Source organism: Pelodiscus sinensis, chromosome 4 (genome assembly GCF_052426305.1).
Source record: "Pelodiscus sinensis isolate ZL-2025 chromosome 4, ASM5242630v1, whole genome shotgun sequence".
Lineage (NCBI taxonomy): Eukaryota > Metazoa > Chordata > Testudines > Trionychidae > Pelodiscus > Pelodiscus sinensis.
This window is the reverse complement of record NC_143055.1, coordinates 7334982-7350916: the sequence shown is the minus strand read 5'-3', so window position 1 is coordinate 7350916 and position 15935 is coordinate 7334982.

The window sequence follows — 15935 nt, the reverse complement described above, 5'->3', positions numbered from 1 at the left end:
GAGCGTCTAGACTGCAAGCAGTACTTTCGAAAAAGCAAGCCGCTTTTTCGAAAGAAAGCAGCGAGTGAGTCTGGATGCTTTCTTTCTAAAAAGCCCTGTTGGCATTCAAGAATGCCTTTTTTCGAAAGAGCACTTTCGAAAAAAGGCGTTCTTCCTCGTGAAATGAGGTTTACCGCCATCGAAAGAAAAGCCGCGTTCTTTCGATTTAATTTCAAAAGAACGTGGCTGCAGTCCAGACGCAGGTGAAGTTTTTTCGAAAAAAGGCTACTTTTTTCGAAAAAAACCCTGAGTCTGGACACAGCCTAAGTGAACTGGATGTATCTCATTCATAGCTTTTGCAAATGCGAAAGGCAGGGGAAATTGGCTTTGTAGTGCATTAACCAGTTAATGTCTTTATTCAGGACCAGGTTGACGTGTCAAATTTGTAAATGAATTCCAGTTCAGCTGTCTCTCTCTGTAATTGAGGTAAATTAAGGAGATACGTAAAGGTGTGTTGGATGCCTCAATTCAGTTTGGCTAGCAAGTCTCCAGATATTTTAAGAGCTGTAGGGATGTATTCTAGTGGTGCTCAACCTCTTTTTGCTTGTTCGGAATAGGAAGCCTAGTCCAAACTACCTAGTCCGTGCCGCGTGTAGCTGCGCGGCACGGAGTCCGCACTAGCAGACATTTAAAAATGGCGGCGCCCGGCAAGATGCAAATGAAGCCCGGGAAATTCAAATCCCGGGCTTCATTTGCAACTCCGGTTGCCTACATTACCATCCTAGTTCGAACTAGGGTGGTAGTGTAGACATACCCTCATAGTGATGGGTGAAGAAGAAATGCCCCAGAAATAAAAATTTGTAAGATGCAGATTCTGGAGCTTTCATTTCCTTTGTTCACACAGATTTTCCCTTCAGTAATGGCTCAGCCACAGAACTCAGTTATCAATGCTTCATGCGACCAGTTTCTGTTCCAGATGCTACCACTAGCCTTGGGCAAATCATTTCATTTCTTTGTGCCTCAATTTTCCCCATCTGTAAAATGGGGGTAATGACACAACCCTCCTGTGAAAAGTGCCCTGGGATCTATGGATGAAAAGCATTTATGTAAGTGCTAGGTATCAAGAATAATTATCGCTATCATGCTTTGGTAGCAGAAAGGCCTTACGAGCTGTTTATACAGCACAGTAATGAGCCTCCTTTAGCTTTTCAAATTGTGAATTGTAACCAGTTTAGAAAGCATTAGTCAAGAGCCTTGTCACTTTCAACCCCATTTTCATTTCACCTGCCCACTCACTTGCTTCCATTAAAACCTTTTTCATTAAACGTGTTATCGCGAACTTAGAGCAATCATCTTCATTTGAAATAAACCAGGGCAGTGCTGTCTCTGAGTCACATAACACATGCAAAGAGCAACTAAGAAACAGATGGGCCCCGATTTTCCACTCACACCAATGGAAATCAGGAACAACTCCTTTGTAACTGGTCGAGTTACCCTCATGGGAAGTGAGCAGAAAATCAGAGCCATATAGGGTTACCAAGTGTCCGGTATTGACCCAGACAGTGCAGTATTTTCACCTCCTGTCCAGTAAAAAAAAATTCAGAAAATACTGGACACCTAAAATGTCCGCTAGTTTCTGGGTTTTTTACCTGCCAGGAGTCGAAAATACCGGACACCTGGCAACCCTATGACACACTCAGCAACTTGTTTTGTGGTTGGAACAGAAAAACAAGATGGCCACTGGCAAAAAAAAAAGCCTCTTCTTAAAGAGGCCATGCTGATTTTTAATTTTTGCTTAATAACTGCTGTTCAGGGTTTTTTTTTTTTTTCTCAACAACTTTGGTCTCCCTCTTTTTTTCTCAACAGAATTTTTTTCCCGGTGTTTTTTTTGGGGGGTGGGGGTTCGGTATTTTTGGTTAAACCATCTGGCAACCCTGGAGCCATAGGAATGTATTGGTTTGGATGTGCTGCTGCACAGATTCTTAGGGTGCATCTACACAGCAGCATTATTTCAGAATAATGACCATTATTCTAAAATAACTATGAGAGCATTTACACAGCTAGCTCGAAAAAATAATTTTGAAATAAGGGGCACCTTATTTTGGCATTTGTAAACCTCATTCCACAAAGAATAACGCCTCTTCCGAAATAGCTATTTCTGAAGAGCAGTAGTGTGGACGCTCCACTGCTGTTATTCCGAAATAGCTATTTCTGAAGAGCAGTAGTGTGGACGCTCCACTGCTGTTATTCCGAAATAGCTCCTCCCCAGGCCATTCAAAGTAATTACTCTGCAGTGCTTCCTGGGGCTCTAAATCAAGGTAGCACGTCCACATTAGGGGAGTCTGCCTCGGACTGGTTTCCAAGCTTCTCTGTAGTGTAGACGTGCTATTTCAAAATAAGCGATTTCGAAGTATTTCTTCCAGAATAGCTTATTCTGAAATAATCACGCAGTGTAGATGTAGCGTTAGAGGCTACAGCTATCAGGGCCGACCTTAAGATTTATGGAGCCCTATGCATTACTATTAAACCAGTGCTCCAATCCCCAATGTCCCCCCCCCCCCCCCCAAGGTCAGGGTGTTTTTTAGAGATGTGATTTTATAATCTTCAACAACTCACCGTAATGAAATAGTTTTAAAGCAATTTCTAAACTATGGTCCTGTTGACTAACACAGTAAATTCAGAAGCTTCAGCGGGTAGCCGAGTTAGTCTGTACAGGATAAACTTTAAAAAAAAACCTCAAATAGTCTGGTAGCACTTTATAGACTAACAAAACATATAGATGGTATCATGAGCTTTCGTTGGCACAGCCCACTTCTTCAGATGACCAGAGTTCAGAAACTGAGTTTATACATGAGGCTGGCAAACGCCTGTTAAACGGCTTCATGACCAAATGGCTTTTTCACAGGTCCAATGTTCTGCTAATAGCTCTGGCAGGCTTTTCCACTTTTAAGTTAACTAGATCCTCTCCAGAAGAAGCAGAGTCACAGACCAGAAACAGGGGGAGTGGATGGGTAGACAATAAGACTCAGTGGTGTTGCAAATTGTTGGGTACCCTACGCAGCTGTATATTTGGCATATGAGTAAGGATAGCCCTCCTATCTACTCTGTAACTAGAGCGATCATTACAGCCTCGATTGGCATACCCACGCTAGCTTTAATCTAGCTAGTGCAGCTAAGTATCGCAGTAAGGATGCAACGGCATGGACTTTACAAGCCCTCTGGGGTTGTGGGCACATATTAACATGCTAAGCTCTGCCACCCCATCTTTACTGCTATTTTTAGTGTGGTAGCTCCGTTAAAGCGAGCATGTATGTGACATAGAATCTGCGTGGCAACAGGTCTCCATTCTTTGCAACCATCCCAACTCAGACCTGACAAATTCACCACATCCAGCATATGACTTGAAGGGGATGGTCATTAAACAGTCACACATAAGGTATCTGCTGAAAGCTTGTAACTTGTCAAGACTCATAACAATTGAAAGATATAGGTATCTATTTAAGGAGCAATGTCTTTAGAGTGAACGTATGCATTATGGACTTGTGAATAAAAATTAGTCATCCGGGATAATACATATTCTGCTTGCACCGTCTCCCCAGTCAAATGGCAAAGCCGAGCAAGGTTCTATTGTCTGCCTGTACCATACCCTGGAACAATCCATGGAAACCCATTAGAGACAACTGATCAAAACCACTTGGCAGCAGGAACATTATACAAGGCGGGAGATTTCCCTGGCTATGAATACAGACTGGATTTTGTGTAACAGAGTATAGGAAAGCTCTCTGGATCCATTCACTGAGGGCTTGTCTTCGGGTGTAGTGTTACAGTGGTAGAAGGGGCACTTCAGGGCAGAGACTACTACACTCAGGGCTGGACTAAGGGGTGGGCAACCGACAGGGGGCGCCCGGCTCCCGGTGGGCTGCAGCGGCCGCCCAGGGCGGGGGCTGTGTTAACACCCGCAGCACTGGCCAGCAGCACCCTTCCCCCCGCAGTGGCAGGGCCCTGCACAGCCAGTTGCAGCTGTGTGCCATCGGCGGTGGCCGGGCCAACTGGGCAGCGCATGCGCCGTGCGTCCGCCCATGCACCCTGGGGGCGGGCCTGCGAATGCATTGTGCGCCCGGAGGCAGGGCTGCTCGTCCTGGGGGCGGGCCTGCGAATGCATTGTGCGCCCGGAGGCAGGGCTGCTCGTCCTGGGGGCGGGCCCGTGCATGCGCCGTGCGCCCGGAGGCAGGGTTGCTCATCTTGGGGGAGGGCCTGTGCATGCGCTGTGCGCCCGGAGGCAGGGTTGCTCATCCTGGGGGAGGGCCCGTGCATGCGCCGTGTGCCCGGAGGCAGGGTTGCTCGTCTTGGGGGAGGGCCTGTGCATGCGCTGTGCGCCCGGAGGCAGGGTTGCTCATCCTGGGGGAGGGCCCGTGCATGCGCCGTGTGCCCGGAGGCAGGGTTGCTCATCCTGGGGGAGGGCCCGTGCATGCGCCGTGTGCCCGGAGGCAGGGTTGCTCATCCTGGGGGCAGGCCCGTGCATGCGCCGTGCGCCCGGAGGCAGGGCTGCTCGTCCTGGGGGCGGGCCCGTGCATGCGCCGTGCGCCCGGAGACGGGACCATGTGCCCCGGAGGCGGCACCGCGTACCTGGGGCGCCAAAATGGCTCGGGACAGCCCTGACTACACTGACAGGCGAGCTTCTCCCATCAGTCCAGTTACGGCACCTCCCCGAGAGGCGATAACTACATCAGTGGGATAAGCTCGCGTGTTGACCCAGCGCCGTCCTCACGGGGACAGGTGGGGAAGGCTGGTGTAGCTACATCCATACTCGGTCTGCAGAGTAGGCCCGGCCTCAGGAAAACCCCTGGCAGGGAGGGGGACTGTCCATGAACCTTTGGAGCTTGGGCAACCAATGAGCTCTGCAACTGTCAGACCCGCCAATGGGGCAGGGGCAAAGGGGGAAACTGCCCCGGGGCCCAGCGATTCAAAAGGGCTGGGGGTTCATGGCTGCTGCTATTGTTACTGCCATGACGGGCCCTGGGCCCTTATAATTGCTGTCGGCGCTCCGCTCAGCGTGCTCAGGGTGGCTCTGAGGGCTGGTGGGGGGTGGGGAGCATGGGACAATCCGGGTGGCACTGAGCGCTGGGTGGCCCAGCTCTGCGCTTTCCACCTAAGGACCTGCCCTTTTCAGGAGTGTCGAACTGGCGCCCTCCTCCCCAGCTTGTGCAGAGGCCTGGCAATTCTCTTAGCCCCCCTGTAAAGCGTAGACTCAAGTTCTTAGTTTATGATTTTGTGTTGGAATCATAGAACACTAGGACTGGAAGGGACCTTGAGCGGTCATCGAGTCCAGCCCCCTGCCCGCATGGCAGGACCCAGCACTATCTAGACCATCCTTGATAGATGTCTAACTAACATGCTCTTAAATATCTCCAGAGATGGGGATTCCACAACCTCCCTGGGCAATTTATTCCAGTGTTTAACCACCCTGACAGTTAGGAAGTTTTTCCTAATGTCCAACCTAAACCTCCCTTGCTGCAGTTTAAGCCCATTGCTTCTTGTTCTATCCTCAGAGGCCAAGGAGAACAATTTTTCTCCCTCCTCCTTGTGACTCCCTTTTAGATACTTGAAAACAGCTATCATGTCCCCCCTCAGTCTTCATTTTCTAAACTAAACAAGCCCAATTCTTTCAATCTTCCCTCATAGCTCATGCTCTCTAGACCTTTCATCATTTTTGTGGCTCTTCTCTGGACCTTCTCCAATTTCTCCACTTTCTTGAAATGTGGTGCCCAGAACTGCACACAATAGAACTGAGGCCTAATCAGTGCAGAGTAGTGCGGAAGAATGACTCCTCGAGTCTTGCTCACAACACTCCTGTTAATGTGTCCCAGAACCATGTTTGCTTTTTTTTTTTTTTGCAAGTGTCACACTGTTGATTTATATTTAGCTTGTGGTCCACTATGACCCCTAGATCCCTTTCTGCAGGACTTCTTCCTAGACGGTCGCTTCCCATTCTGTATGGGTGAAAGGGATTGTTCCTTCCTAGGTGTTGTATTGTAGCCATTTGTTTCCACCACTCTCTTTTCTAGTTCAATCCTCCTTCTTAAATACAATAAAACAAAACAAAAGTTTAAGTATTCACAAGTGCTGTGTGGGTTACAGGCATGAAGGTTTAAGGTGAGATTGCACCCTTGGAGGGAGGGGGATCTAGAATTTCTAGACTACAGGCTCCTTTCGAAAGAAGCTTTTTTGGACGAGATCTTCCGAAAAAACTTCTTGCAAAAGAGAGTGTCCACACTTCAAAAGTGCATCGAAAAAGAGATCTGCTTTTTTGAAAGAGAGCGTCCACACTCATTGGACGCTCTCTCACATGTAAGCGGTGATTACTATGGACGGAGTGGCCACCAGGGCACTTGTGCTTTTTCCTCCTCTTTTGAAAGAATTCCCTCTTCTGCGTCCACACGCGCCTTTTTCCAAGAGAGCTCATTCGGAAAAGACGTTCTTCCTCGTAGAATGAGGTTTACCAATGTCGGGAAAAAACCTTCTGTTCTTGCGATTTTCCTTCGAAAGAACGCAATAGCAGTGTGGACGCAAGTGAAGTTTTTCGGGAAAACAGCTGTTTTTCCGAACCCCCCCTCCCCCCCCCTGTAGTCTAGACTCACCCTGGGTATCAAAGGGGGAACAATTCAAAGGGACACAGGGACTGGGGTGCATCTATTGTAACCTGCAAAGCAAAGTTAGGGCTGTGCCAGCCCTGAGTGACTGAAGTCTGGCAATATCAGGCGGCTTTCACTGAGCTACCGCAAGGACTCCCTCATTCAGGAGGCAGGGGATAACGAGGTGACTCAGACCTAGATGGGTACCCTGCAAACCGTCACAGTGGGTCTGCCCACTTGAGCTACAATCTGTGTAAGAGGTAAGCATGAGTGTGATCTTTGCAGAATCAAAGCTGGATGTGCTTTGTAGATGGACCCCACTTTCTCTAACCCCTAGACATTTTGAGGTGAGGATTGTGGCATAGCCTCCATCTCAGACATCAGAATCTGGGAGAAAGAAAGAGCCTGTTCCCATTAAGATGAATGGAAAAACCACCTAGGTTTGTGTGTGCTTATCCAGCCTCTGATCTGAACATATGGGCATCTTCCAGGGATTTCCCTGTTAATGAAATGGGTTCTCAGTGGGGACAGATGGCAGAACAAGGAGCAATGGTCTGAAGCAGCAGTGGGGGAGGATATTAGGGGTGGATATTAGGAAAAACTATTTCAGTAAGAGGGTGGGAAAGCATTGGGATGGGTTCACTAGGGAGGGGGTGGAATCTCCAACCTTAGAGGTTTTTAAGTCTCGGCTTGACAAAGCCCTGGCTGGGTTGATTGAGTTGGGATTGGTCCTGCTTTGGGCAGGGGGCTGGACTCGATGACTCCCGAGGTCTCTTCCAGCCCTGGGATTCTATGCTACTGTCAGCACAGGTGCAGCATGAAGTCCCGGGCGTGTTATGCACTGATCAGGGTGGGCTCAGAGCTGTGCCCACAGATCAGACTGGCTTCAGAAAAATCAGTCAGTGTTGGGTGAGAGAGCTCCATCCTCTCTGCCTGCTGCGTGCACGGTTGCGGCTGAGAAGGCTGAACGTACCAACAGCTAAGCAAACTGCATTACCTCCGAGGTGTGTTTGCATTTCGGCTTGAATGGCACAGGGCTTGCAGATAGCTTTGAGAGTAGTAGGAAGGCTGCTTTCGTTTAGCTGGACACAGGCCAAACCCATTATCTTGGTTTTAAGAGGGAAGTCGGGGGGAAGCTTTGGGTCTTGCGGCTCACCTCTAGCAGGAGCTGGAATTAGAACATGGTGTTTGCCATGGCTCTCCCCAGCACCTTGGTTAGAGGTCACAGTGGAGAAAGCCTGCATTGAATTGGCCTTTGAGATAGAATCGCCTCCTTGCTCCTGAAGCGACACACAGGAGCTGGGCGCTGTGGGGAAGCTGATGCAGCAGCTGCCTGTGTGTTAATTGATCTGTGGATCACTAGAGGAACAGGGGGACGTAGAAGTGCCAGGCTGGTTCAGATCCAAGATCCATCTAGCCCAACCTCCTGTCTAACAGAGGCTAGCACTTGATGCTTCTGAGGTCAGCGTTAGCACCCTGCAGTGGGGAGACGTGGGGTATTCTGTTCCCCAGTGTAACTGCCTTCCTTCCATTTCCAACACTGTCAAGCTGGCATCTGTCACAAGCCACTGAAAATCTTCTCAAGCCACCTTTTGCGAGAGATTAATGCAGCATGTGGAATACTGAAACCTGATGATTGTGATATTTACTGTACATTTTCAGGAGTGGAAAGAACAAGGCCACTAGGGGGTAGTTTGAACCTACATCATTGAGGGGCAGCTGTGGAATTTGCCTCTCTTGGCAACATGATGTGAGCCCCAAAAAATCATCTCCCAAGAATCCAATGACCAAACAATCCACGTCCAGAGCTACTGTGGCAACCTGACTAATCGGGAAGTTTTGTCTCCACTCCCTACTGGAGAACACATCAAGCGCACCCTCCAAATAAGAAAAAAATGGCTTCCGTCTACACAAGCTGACAAAAAAAGAGCCTCTGGCAGTGATCAGGGCACTCAGAGCTGCTCTTCACCCCCCAAGCTGGTGATCCTCAAAAAGAGAAGTGGCGGATCTTGATGAAGATTGGCAGAGATGAAATTGCCTCCCAAGAGGAGAGAGTGCTGATGCCATCTTGAAACTGCAGGCCAGAATCAAGTAGTATGAGAGAAAGCCACATCTGGAGTATTGTGTCCAGTTCTGGCCCCCTCACTACAGAAAGGATGTGGACGCTTTGGAGAGGGTCCAGCGGAGGGCGACCAAAATGATTAGGGGGCTGGAGCACATGACCTACGAGGAGAGGCTGAGGGATTTGGGATTATTTAATCTGCAGAAGAAAAGAGTGAGGGGGGATTTGATAGCAGCCTTCAACTACCTAAAGGGAGGTTCCAAAGAGGATGGAGAGAGGCTGTTCTCAGTGGTGGCTGATGGCAGAACAAGGAGCAAAGGTCTCAAGTTGCAGTGGGGGAGGTCTAGGGGGTATTTTTAGAAGGTAAAATAAAAAAAGAACAAGTTAAAACTCACCTACAAAAGTTATATGCCTGCAAGTCACCAGGGCCTGATGAAATGCATCCTAGAATACTCAAGGAGCTGATAAAGGAGGTATCTGAGCCTCTAGCTATCATCTTTGGAAAATCATGGGAGACAGGAGAGATTCCAGAGGACTGGAAAAGGGCAAATATAGTGCCCATCTATAAAAAGGGAAAGAAGAACAACCCAGGAAACTACAGACCAGTTAGTTTAACTTCTGTGCCAGGGAAGATAATGGAGCAAGTAATTAAGGAAATTATCTCTAAACACTTGGAAGGTGGCAAGGTGATAGGGAACAGCCAGCATGGATTTGTAAAGAACAGATCATGTCAAACCAATCTGATAGCTTTCTTTGATAGGATAACGAGTCTTGTGGATAAGGGAGAAGGGATAAGGTCGGTTGCCCCAGCCTAGACTTTAGTAAGGCGTTTGATATGGTCTCACATGATATTCTTATCAATAAACTAGGTAAATACAACTTAGATGGGGCTACTATAAGGTGGGTGCATAATTGGCTGGGTAACCGTACTCAGAGAGTAGTTATTAATGGTTCACAATCCTGCTGGAAAGGCATAACAAGTGGAGTTTCGCAGGGGTCTATTTTGGGACCGGCTCTGTTCAATATCTTCATCAATGATTTAGATATTGGTATAGAAAGCACGCTTATTGAGTTTGCAGATGATACCAAGCTGGGAGGGGTTGCGACTAATCTGGAGGATAGGGTCATAAATCAAAATGGTCTGAGGTAAACAAGATGAAGTTTAATAAAGACAAATGCAAAATGCTCTACTTAGAAAGGAACAATCAGTTTCATACATACAAAATGGGAAGCGACGGTCTAGGAAGGAGTACGGCAGAAAGGGATCTAGGGGTTATAGTGGACCACAAGTTGAATATGAGTCAGCAGTGTGATGCTGTTGCAAAGAAAGCAAACATGATTCTGGGATGCATTAACAGGTGTGTTGTGAGCAAGACACGGGAAGTCATTCTTCTGCTCTACTCTGCACTGGTTAGGCCTCAGTTGGAGTATTGTGTCCGGTTCTGGGCACCGCATTTCAAGAAAGATATGGAGAAATTGGAGAGGGTCCAGAGAAGAGCAACGAGAATGATTAAAAGTCTAGAGACCATGACCTGTGAGGGAAGGCTGAAGAAATTAGGTGTGTTTAGTTTAGAAAAGAGAAGATTGAGGGGGGACATGATAGCCGTTTTCAGGTATCTAAAAGGGTGTCATAAGGAGGAGGGAGAAAACTTATTCATCTTGGCCTCTGGGGATAGAACAAGAAGCAATGGGCTTAAACTGCAGCAAGGGAGGTTTAGGTTAGACATTAGGAAAAAGTTCCTAACTGTCAGGGTGGTTAAACACTGGAAGAAATTGCCCAGGGAGGTTGTGGAATCCCCATCTCTGGAGATATTGAAGAGTAGGTTAGATAAATGTCTATCAGGGATGGTCTAGACAGTATTTGGTCCTGCCATGAGGGCAGGGGACTGGATTTGATGACCTCTCGAGGTTCCTTCCATTTCTAGTATTCTATGATTCTATGATTGGATAGTAGGAAAAACAATTTCCCTAGGAGGGTGGGGAAGCACTGGAGTGGGTTACCTAGGGAGGTGGTAGAATCTCCATCTCAGTGGGGACAGATGGCAGAACAAGGAGCAATGGTCTGAAGCTGCAGTGGGGGAGGATAGTAGGGGTGGATATTAGGAAAAGCTATTTCAGTAAGAGGGTGGGGAAGCACTGGGATGGGTTCACTCGGGAGGGGGTGGAATCTCCAACCTTAGAGGTTTTTAAGTCCCGGCTTGACCAAGCCCTGGCTGGGATGATTGAGTTGGGTTTGGTCCTGCTTTGGGCAGGGGTCGGGACTCGATGACTCCTGAGATCTCTTCCAGCCCTAGGAGTCTATAATTCTATGATCATGGGCTGTGTTAGGGCACAACTCCTGTGCAGAAAGAGGTCCTAAAGATGGTTTAGTTCTCCAAAAGCATATCCCCTCTGTTTGTAAAATATTCCTTAAGTGGGCTGCCACTAGCCTTCAGTATAGCGGTGAATTTAAACTGGGCATGGAGCTGGCATGTCGTTCACCCAGGACAAGCCACTGTCATCCGGATAGAAACGTATCTGTTGAAAGACTAGAGTGTGACCGTATACAACTAATTACTACTGTTTACATGGGCACAAACAGATTTTTAATCACCAACCATCTTCGTTTCTAGCACTTTTCTTCACAGGGTTAGAATGGGAGAGAAGGCTTGGATCAGAAGCACTGGAATCCAGAACCTTATGCAGACTGAGGTGTAAGAGAGGGGTTTGGGTTTGGATGTGATGGTGCTGCACTCTTGTGAGCGGTTCTCGAATTTGATCTCACATGGGCATAAATCTTGAGCGATTCGCTGATTATCGCCATGATTTGATTGTTTATAAAGGGCCAACAGTTGCTCAGACAAAAATACCTGGACCGTCTTACATAATCTAGACAGTCTCCCATAATTTAGACAGACACTGAGCAGACAGGATGTACCACCAATCCCAGAAATGAGCACACCACTCTCTGTGGATTTTTATTTTGTGATTATATATCGACTCTCTTCTGGGTGCACCATGGCAAGATTTAAATGAAGGAAACCCACGCCTTCTCCTCTCAAGAGATTTTAGCCATTTTGGACTACGGATGAAAACAGGCCCTTCCAGTTTGGGATCCATCTCGGATATGAAATGTCCTGGCCAGTGTTAGATCTGGAGCAGGGAGCGGAGTAGGGGTTTGGATTTAAGGTTCTGGTCTAGGTGCAGTGAGCACGAAGTGAAGAAAAGCACAAAATGCACATGATGCAATTTCACCTTTCATGCTCGTGGGGGAAATGGTGCTGGCTTGGCCATTAGCTCTCTCAAGTGTCAAGCATCCAGGTTCACTTATCGTCAAAGGGCTCCCTGGTTTTACACACTATAATTAAACACCCATACTGGCCGGTGTCGCTGACTCAGGCTAACGGGGCTCCGGCTGTGGCACTGGAAAACTCCAGCACAGATGTCTGAGCGCAGAGCAGAACCTAGGCTCTGGGACTCCGTGAAGGGGCGAGGTTCCAGATTAGGCTCCAGCGTGAGCCCCGACAACCTCCACAGACCCCTGGGTAGAGAGTGTGTGTGGCCTGGCTCTGTGTTCCTGGCCTCGGATGGAAGTGGGAGGTAGGGGCAGCCAGCCTGGAGCATGCAGCATGGCTCTCTGGCAGTGGTTTAAAGGACCCAGGGTCCTGGCCATCACAGCTGCCCCAGGAGCAGCAATGTTGACTGGGAGCCCCAGTCCCCTTTGAATTGCCAGACCCCGGGGCAACTGCCCCCTTGATCCAGACTGCACAAGCCCATATCAGCTGACCCAGTCACAGGTGCTCTGGGACAAAGACTGTGGTTGAGCAGGCCACTACTCTGACATGATGAAGCTTCATGCAATAAAAGTGAAGCTCGTCGGTGCAGCAGACGGAGCTTTGCTGGAGGCTAGTAGGAGACTGTGGCTTTAACTCTATCAGGGTATGTCTACACTACCCCGCTAGTTCGAACTAGCGGGGTAATGTATGCATACCGAACTTGCTAATGAAGCCCGGGATTTGAATTTCCCGGGCTTCATTAGCATAAAGCCGGCGCCGCCATTTTTAAAAGCCGGCTAGTGCGAATCCCGTGCCGCGCGACTACACGCGGCACGGGCTAGATAGTTCGAACTACGTGGAACGAGGAGTACAGATAGTTCGGAATGGCTACGTAGTTCGAACTATCTAGCCCGTGCCGCGTGTAGCCGCGCGGCACAGGGTTCGCACTAGCCGGCTTTTAAAATGGCGGCGCTGGCTTTATGCTAATGAAGCCCGGGAAATTCAAATCCCGGGCTTCATTAGCAAGTTCGGTATGCATACATTACCCCGCTAGTTCGAACTAGCGGGGTAGTGTAGACATACCCTCAGAAACTAAGAATCATCCTAGACGTCCTCACATTGCTTTGACCTGCCTTCTCCAACATAAATACAAAGCAACAGGTATAGCTATAAAAATACCAACCCAAACTCTCCACCCATCTGAAAAGAAACTCCCTCCAAAACAAGACAGTGCACTGCACACGCTTCTCTGCCTGGGGAGAAGACAAGAGAACAGACATGCAGCAGATGTTAGACATGTTGCATACTGCAGTACTAGAAGGTGATGTGCCCATTATAAGAACCTGCATAGAAGAGAATTCTTCAGTTGCTTTCCCCAGTGTTCTTATGGATTTCATTTGTGGAACGTGTCTACAGAAACTACCTGGAACATCAGTGAGCATTTGTTGGTTTAATGATCTACAGCAGAAAAGAGACTGCTTAGGTGGCAGTGACAATATGAAAAAGCAATAATTTCTCCCCCTGACACCTTTGCAGCTTTGAAAGATAACGAATATCGAACACCTGAATGCTCAGGGTCCTGTGTATGCTTGGTCTTTTGTTTAAAATCAGTGTCACGGTGACGTGGTAAAGATTGGAATATTTCCATTTGCTTTCATCTGACTTGGAGGCAAATGTTTACCTGCCACTTGCCTTTTGAAATATGCTGTTGTTGGTGGCAAAGCTCCTTGCTGTACCCATTGTGTTGTGTCTAATAGGCCTGCTGTCTGAATAGATCCCCACTGCTTCAGCATGGATATTGCTATAAAAGGATGGGGGCAGGGAAAACAAATATCTGAACTTCTGAGCTTCAAGCAATATCCAAGGTGGAATTTCAAAAAGCTGGTCCAAGGGTTACTGTAAAGATCCAAAGAAAGCCCTGGTTTGCAGAATAACATTTAAGTTCTGAAAAATGGAGGATCCAGCTGCTGGCTACAACTCCATGCTCTGAACAACTGTGGGCCTCCTACCTTTCAGGCACCAACAGGCTTCAGCCAAGTATTCTCTGACCTTTTTGTAGCCAAACACCACAATGTAAGAGCTGGCAGAGTAATAAACGGAGGACAGAATTCCGTAGAGACTGTTGAGGATGCTGTTTTCAAAATTGCTTTCGATCAACCCTGAAATGATGGCAATCCACACCATGTCATTGGAGATCCAGCAAATCACGTAGATGGACAGCAACAAGAGCAAGATTTTTGTGGCTTGGACCGTGTGCTTATTCCAGGAGCTATGGGTGGTCCAAGCAGTCCTCACTTTTCGCCGATGCTTGCAGAGCAGGTCGATGGTGAAGACATTTAGGACGATCACAAGAACAATGACAATGAGGTCCAAACTGACCGACGTGTAGGTGGTGAACTTCATGATGAAAGTCCCTGTGTAGCTTAAACAGGTTGTAATTGCCAGATACTCTATGGTCTGGTTAGTCTTGTCCGCCGTTCTGTCTTGTTGAAGATAAGGGATATGGAAAATGATGGTAAAGATCCAACAGCCTGCAAGGACGCTATTTACATACTGCCCCTGGTGCCTGTCGATGAATTTCGACCAGCGGTTGTTAGGTCTTCGGATCTTGATCAGGTGAAGGAAGCTTAAATTCTCCACTGACCAGATGCTGATCAGCCTCAGCGTGTGGTAAGTGTAGAGCAGGATCCTACAGCTCAGTTTTCCGAAAAGCTGGGCGTTGGCAAAGAAGATGAGCCCAGGGATGACTTGGTAGCAGCAGAGTAAGAGGTTCACCAGGGCCATGTTCACAATGATTCTGTCCAAGGGAAGAAGAGCTCTGTGCCGGACAGCATTACTGAGGAAGGCAAAGACAACAACGAGGTTGCCAACCATGCCGATAAATCCTGCTACATAAATAAGGATGGATGCAACATACGAAGGGTTGCACATCATAACAGCAACAGAGAGAAGAGTTTGCTTGGCACTTCCCAGCTTGTTTCTTAATTTCCTCCGGTTTCCTTTCTCCTTTTTGTGTAGACGGCTTTAACATATCACCTCTGCCTCTTGCCCTCGACAGAGTGTTCAGAATACAATAATTCTACCAAGCCTCTATTTTTTCAGCAGGACTGTTTTCTCCCCCGTCCCAGATGATGGATGAGCGATTTTATAGTCCCTCTCACGAAATGTTCAGGGGCGTGATTACCTGGCTGTTTGTGTAACGGCTGTTATCTTATTCTGCTAGGAAAGGGTAGGTGCGAAAGAGATTAGACAAGGACTAATAGAAAATGTGCTGTGATGGAAAGCACTGCCTGTATGAGAGGCTTTCAGATGAAAAGGCTACTTCAAGGACAGCCAGATTGCTCTCCTGGTGTCTGAGTGAAGTGCCTAGCTAAGAGACTGGCTGTAACTAGTTATCTAGGGGAGGTGATCAGTAATGAAAGGTTAAGCAGAATTATACTGAAAACGGCATAAGGATGAGTGAATGAGTATGTGTGAGAGAGAGGAGAGAGTCTTGACTCTAAGATGTTGCCCAGTGTTAATTAAGGGCCATATTATGCTTGCTTGGCCCTCATGAAGGTGATAGAGGGCAAAGGGGATACTCCCTGGAGACGCAGTGGTGCCAGAATTGATGGGGAGAAAATGCCCTCACTCCCCCCCCCCCCCGTTTCTAGTCCTGCAGAACGGGCACTCGGGAGCCAGGATGAGCCCCCCCTGCACTTGTAAACCCCGCTTATAGATGAGCTCCAGGAGCCATCTGACCTGGAAAGTCCTGACCACATGGCTCCAGTAGAACTGGGGTGGTATGGTTTACTTTGCCAAAGAAGCAATGCACACAAAACAGACATCAGATAGTTTCACAAAGAAAAAACAGTTTCTTGCCATTTCAACCAGACTGGTCATTGCCTCAACGACCTGACTACATGCATCCTCCTTCAAAGAGACTTTAACACAAGACTTCAAAGAGAAGCCTCTGAACTGTCATTCATGCTTAAATTTGACACTTTACGAATGGGCCTTAACAAATAT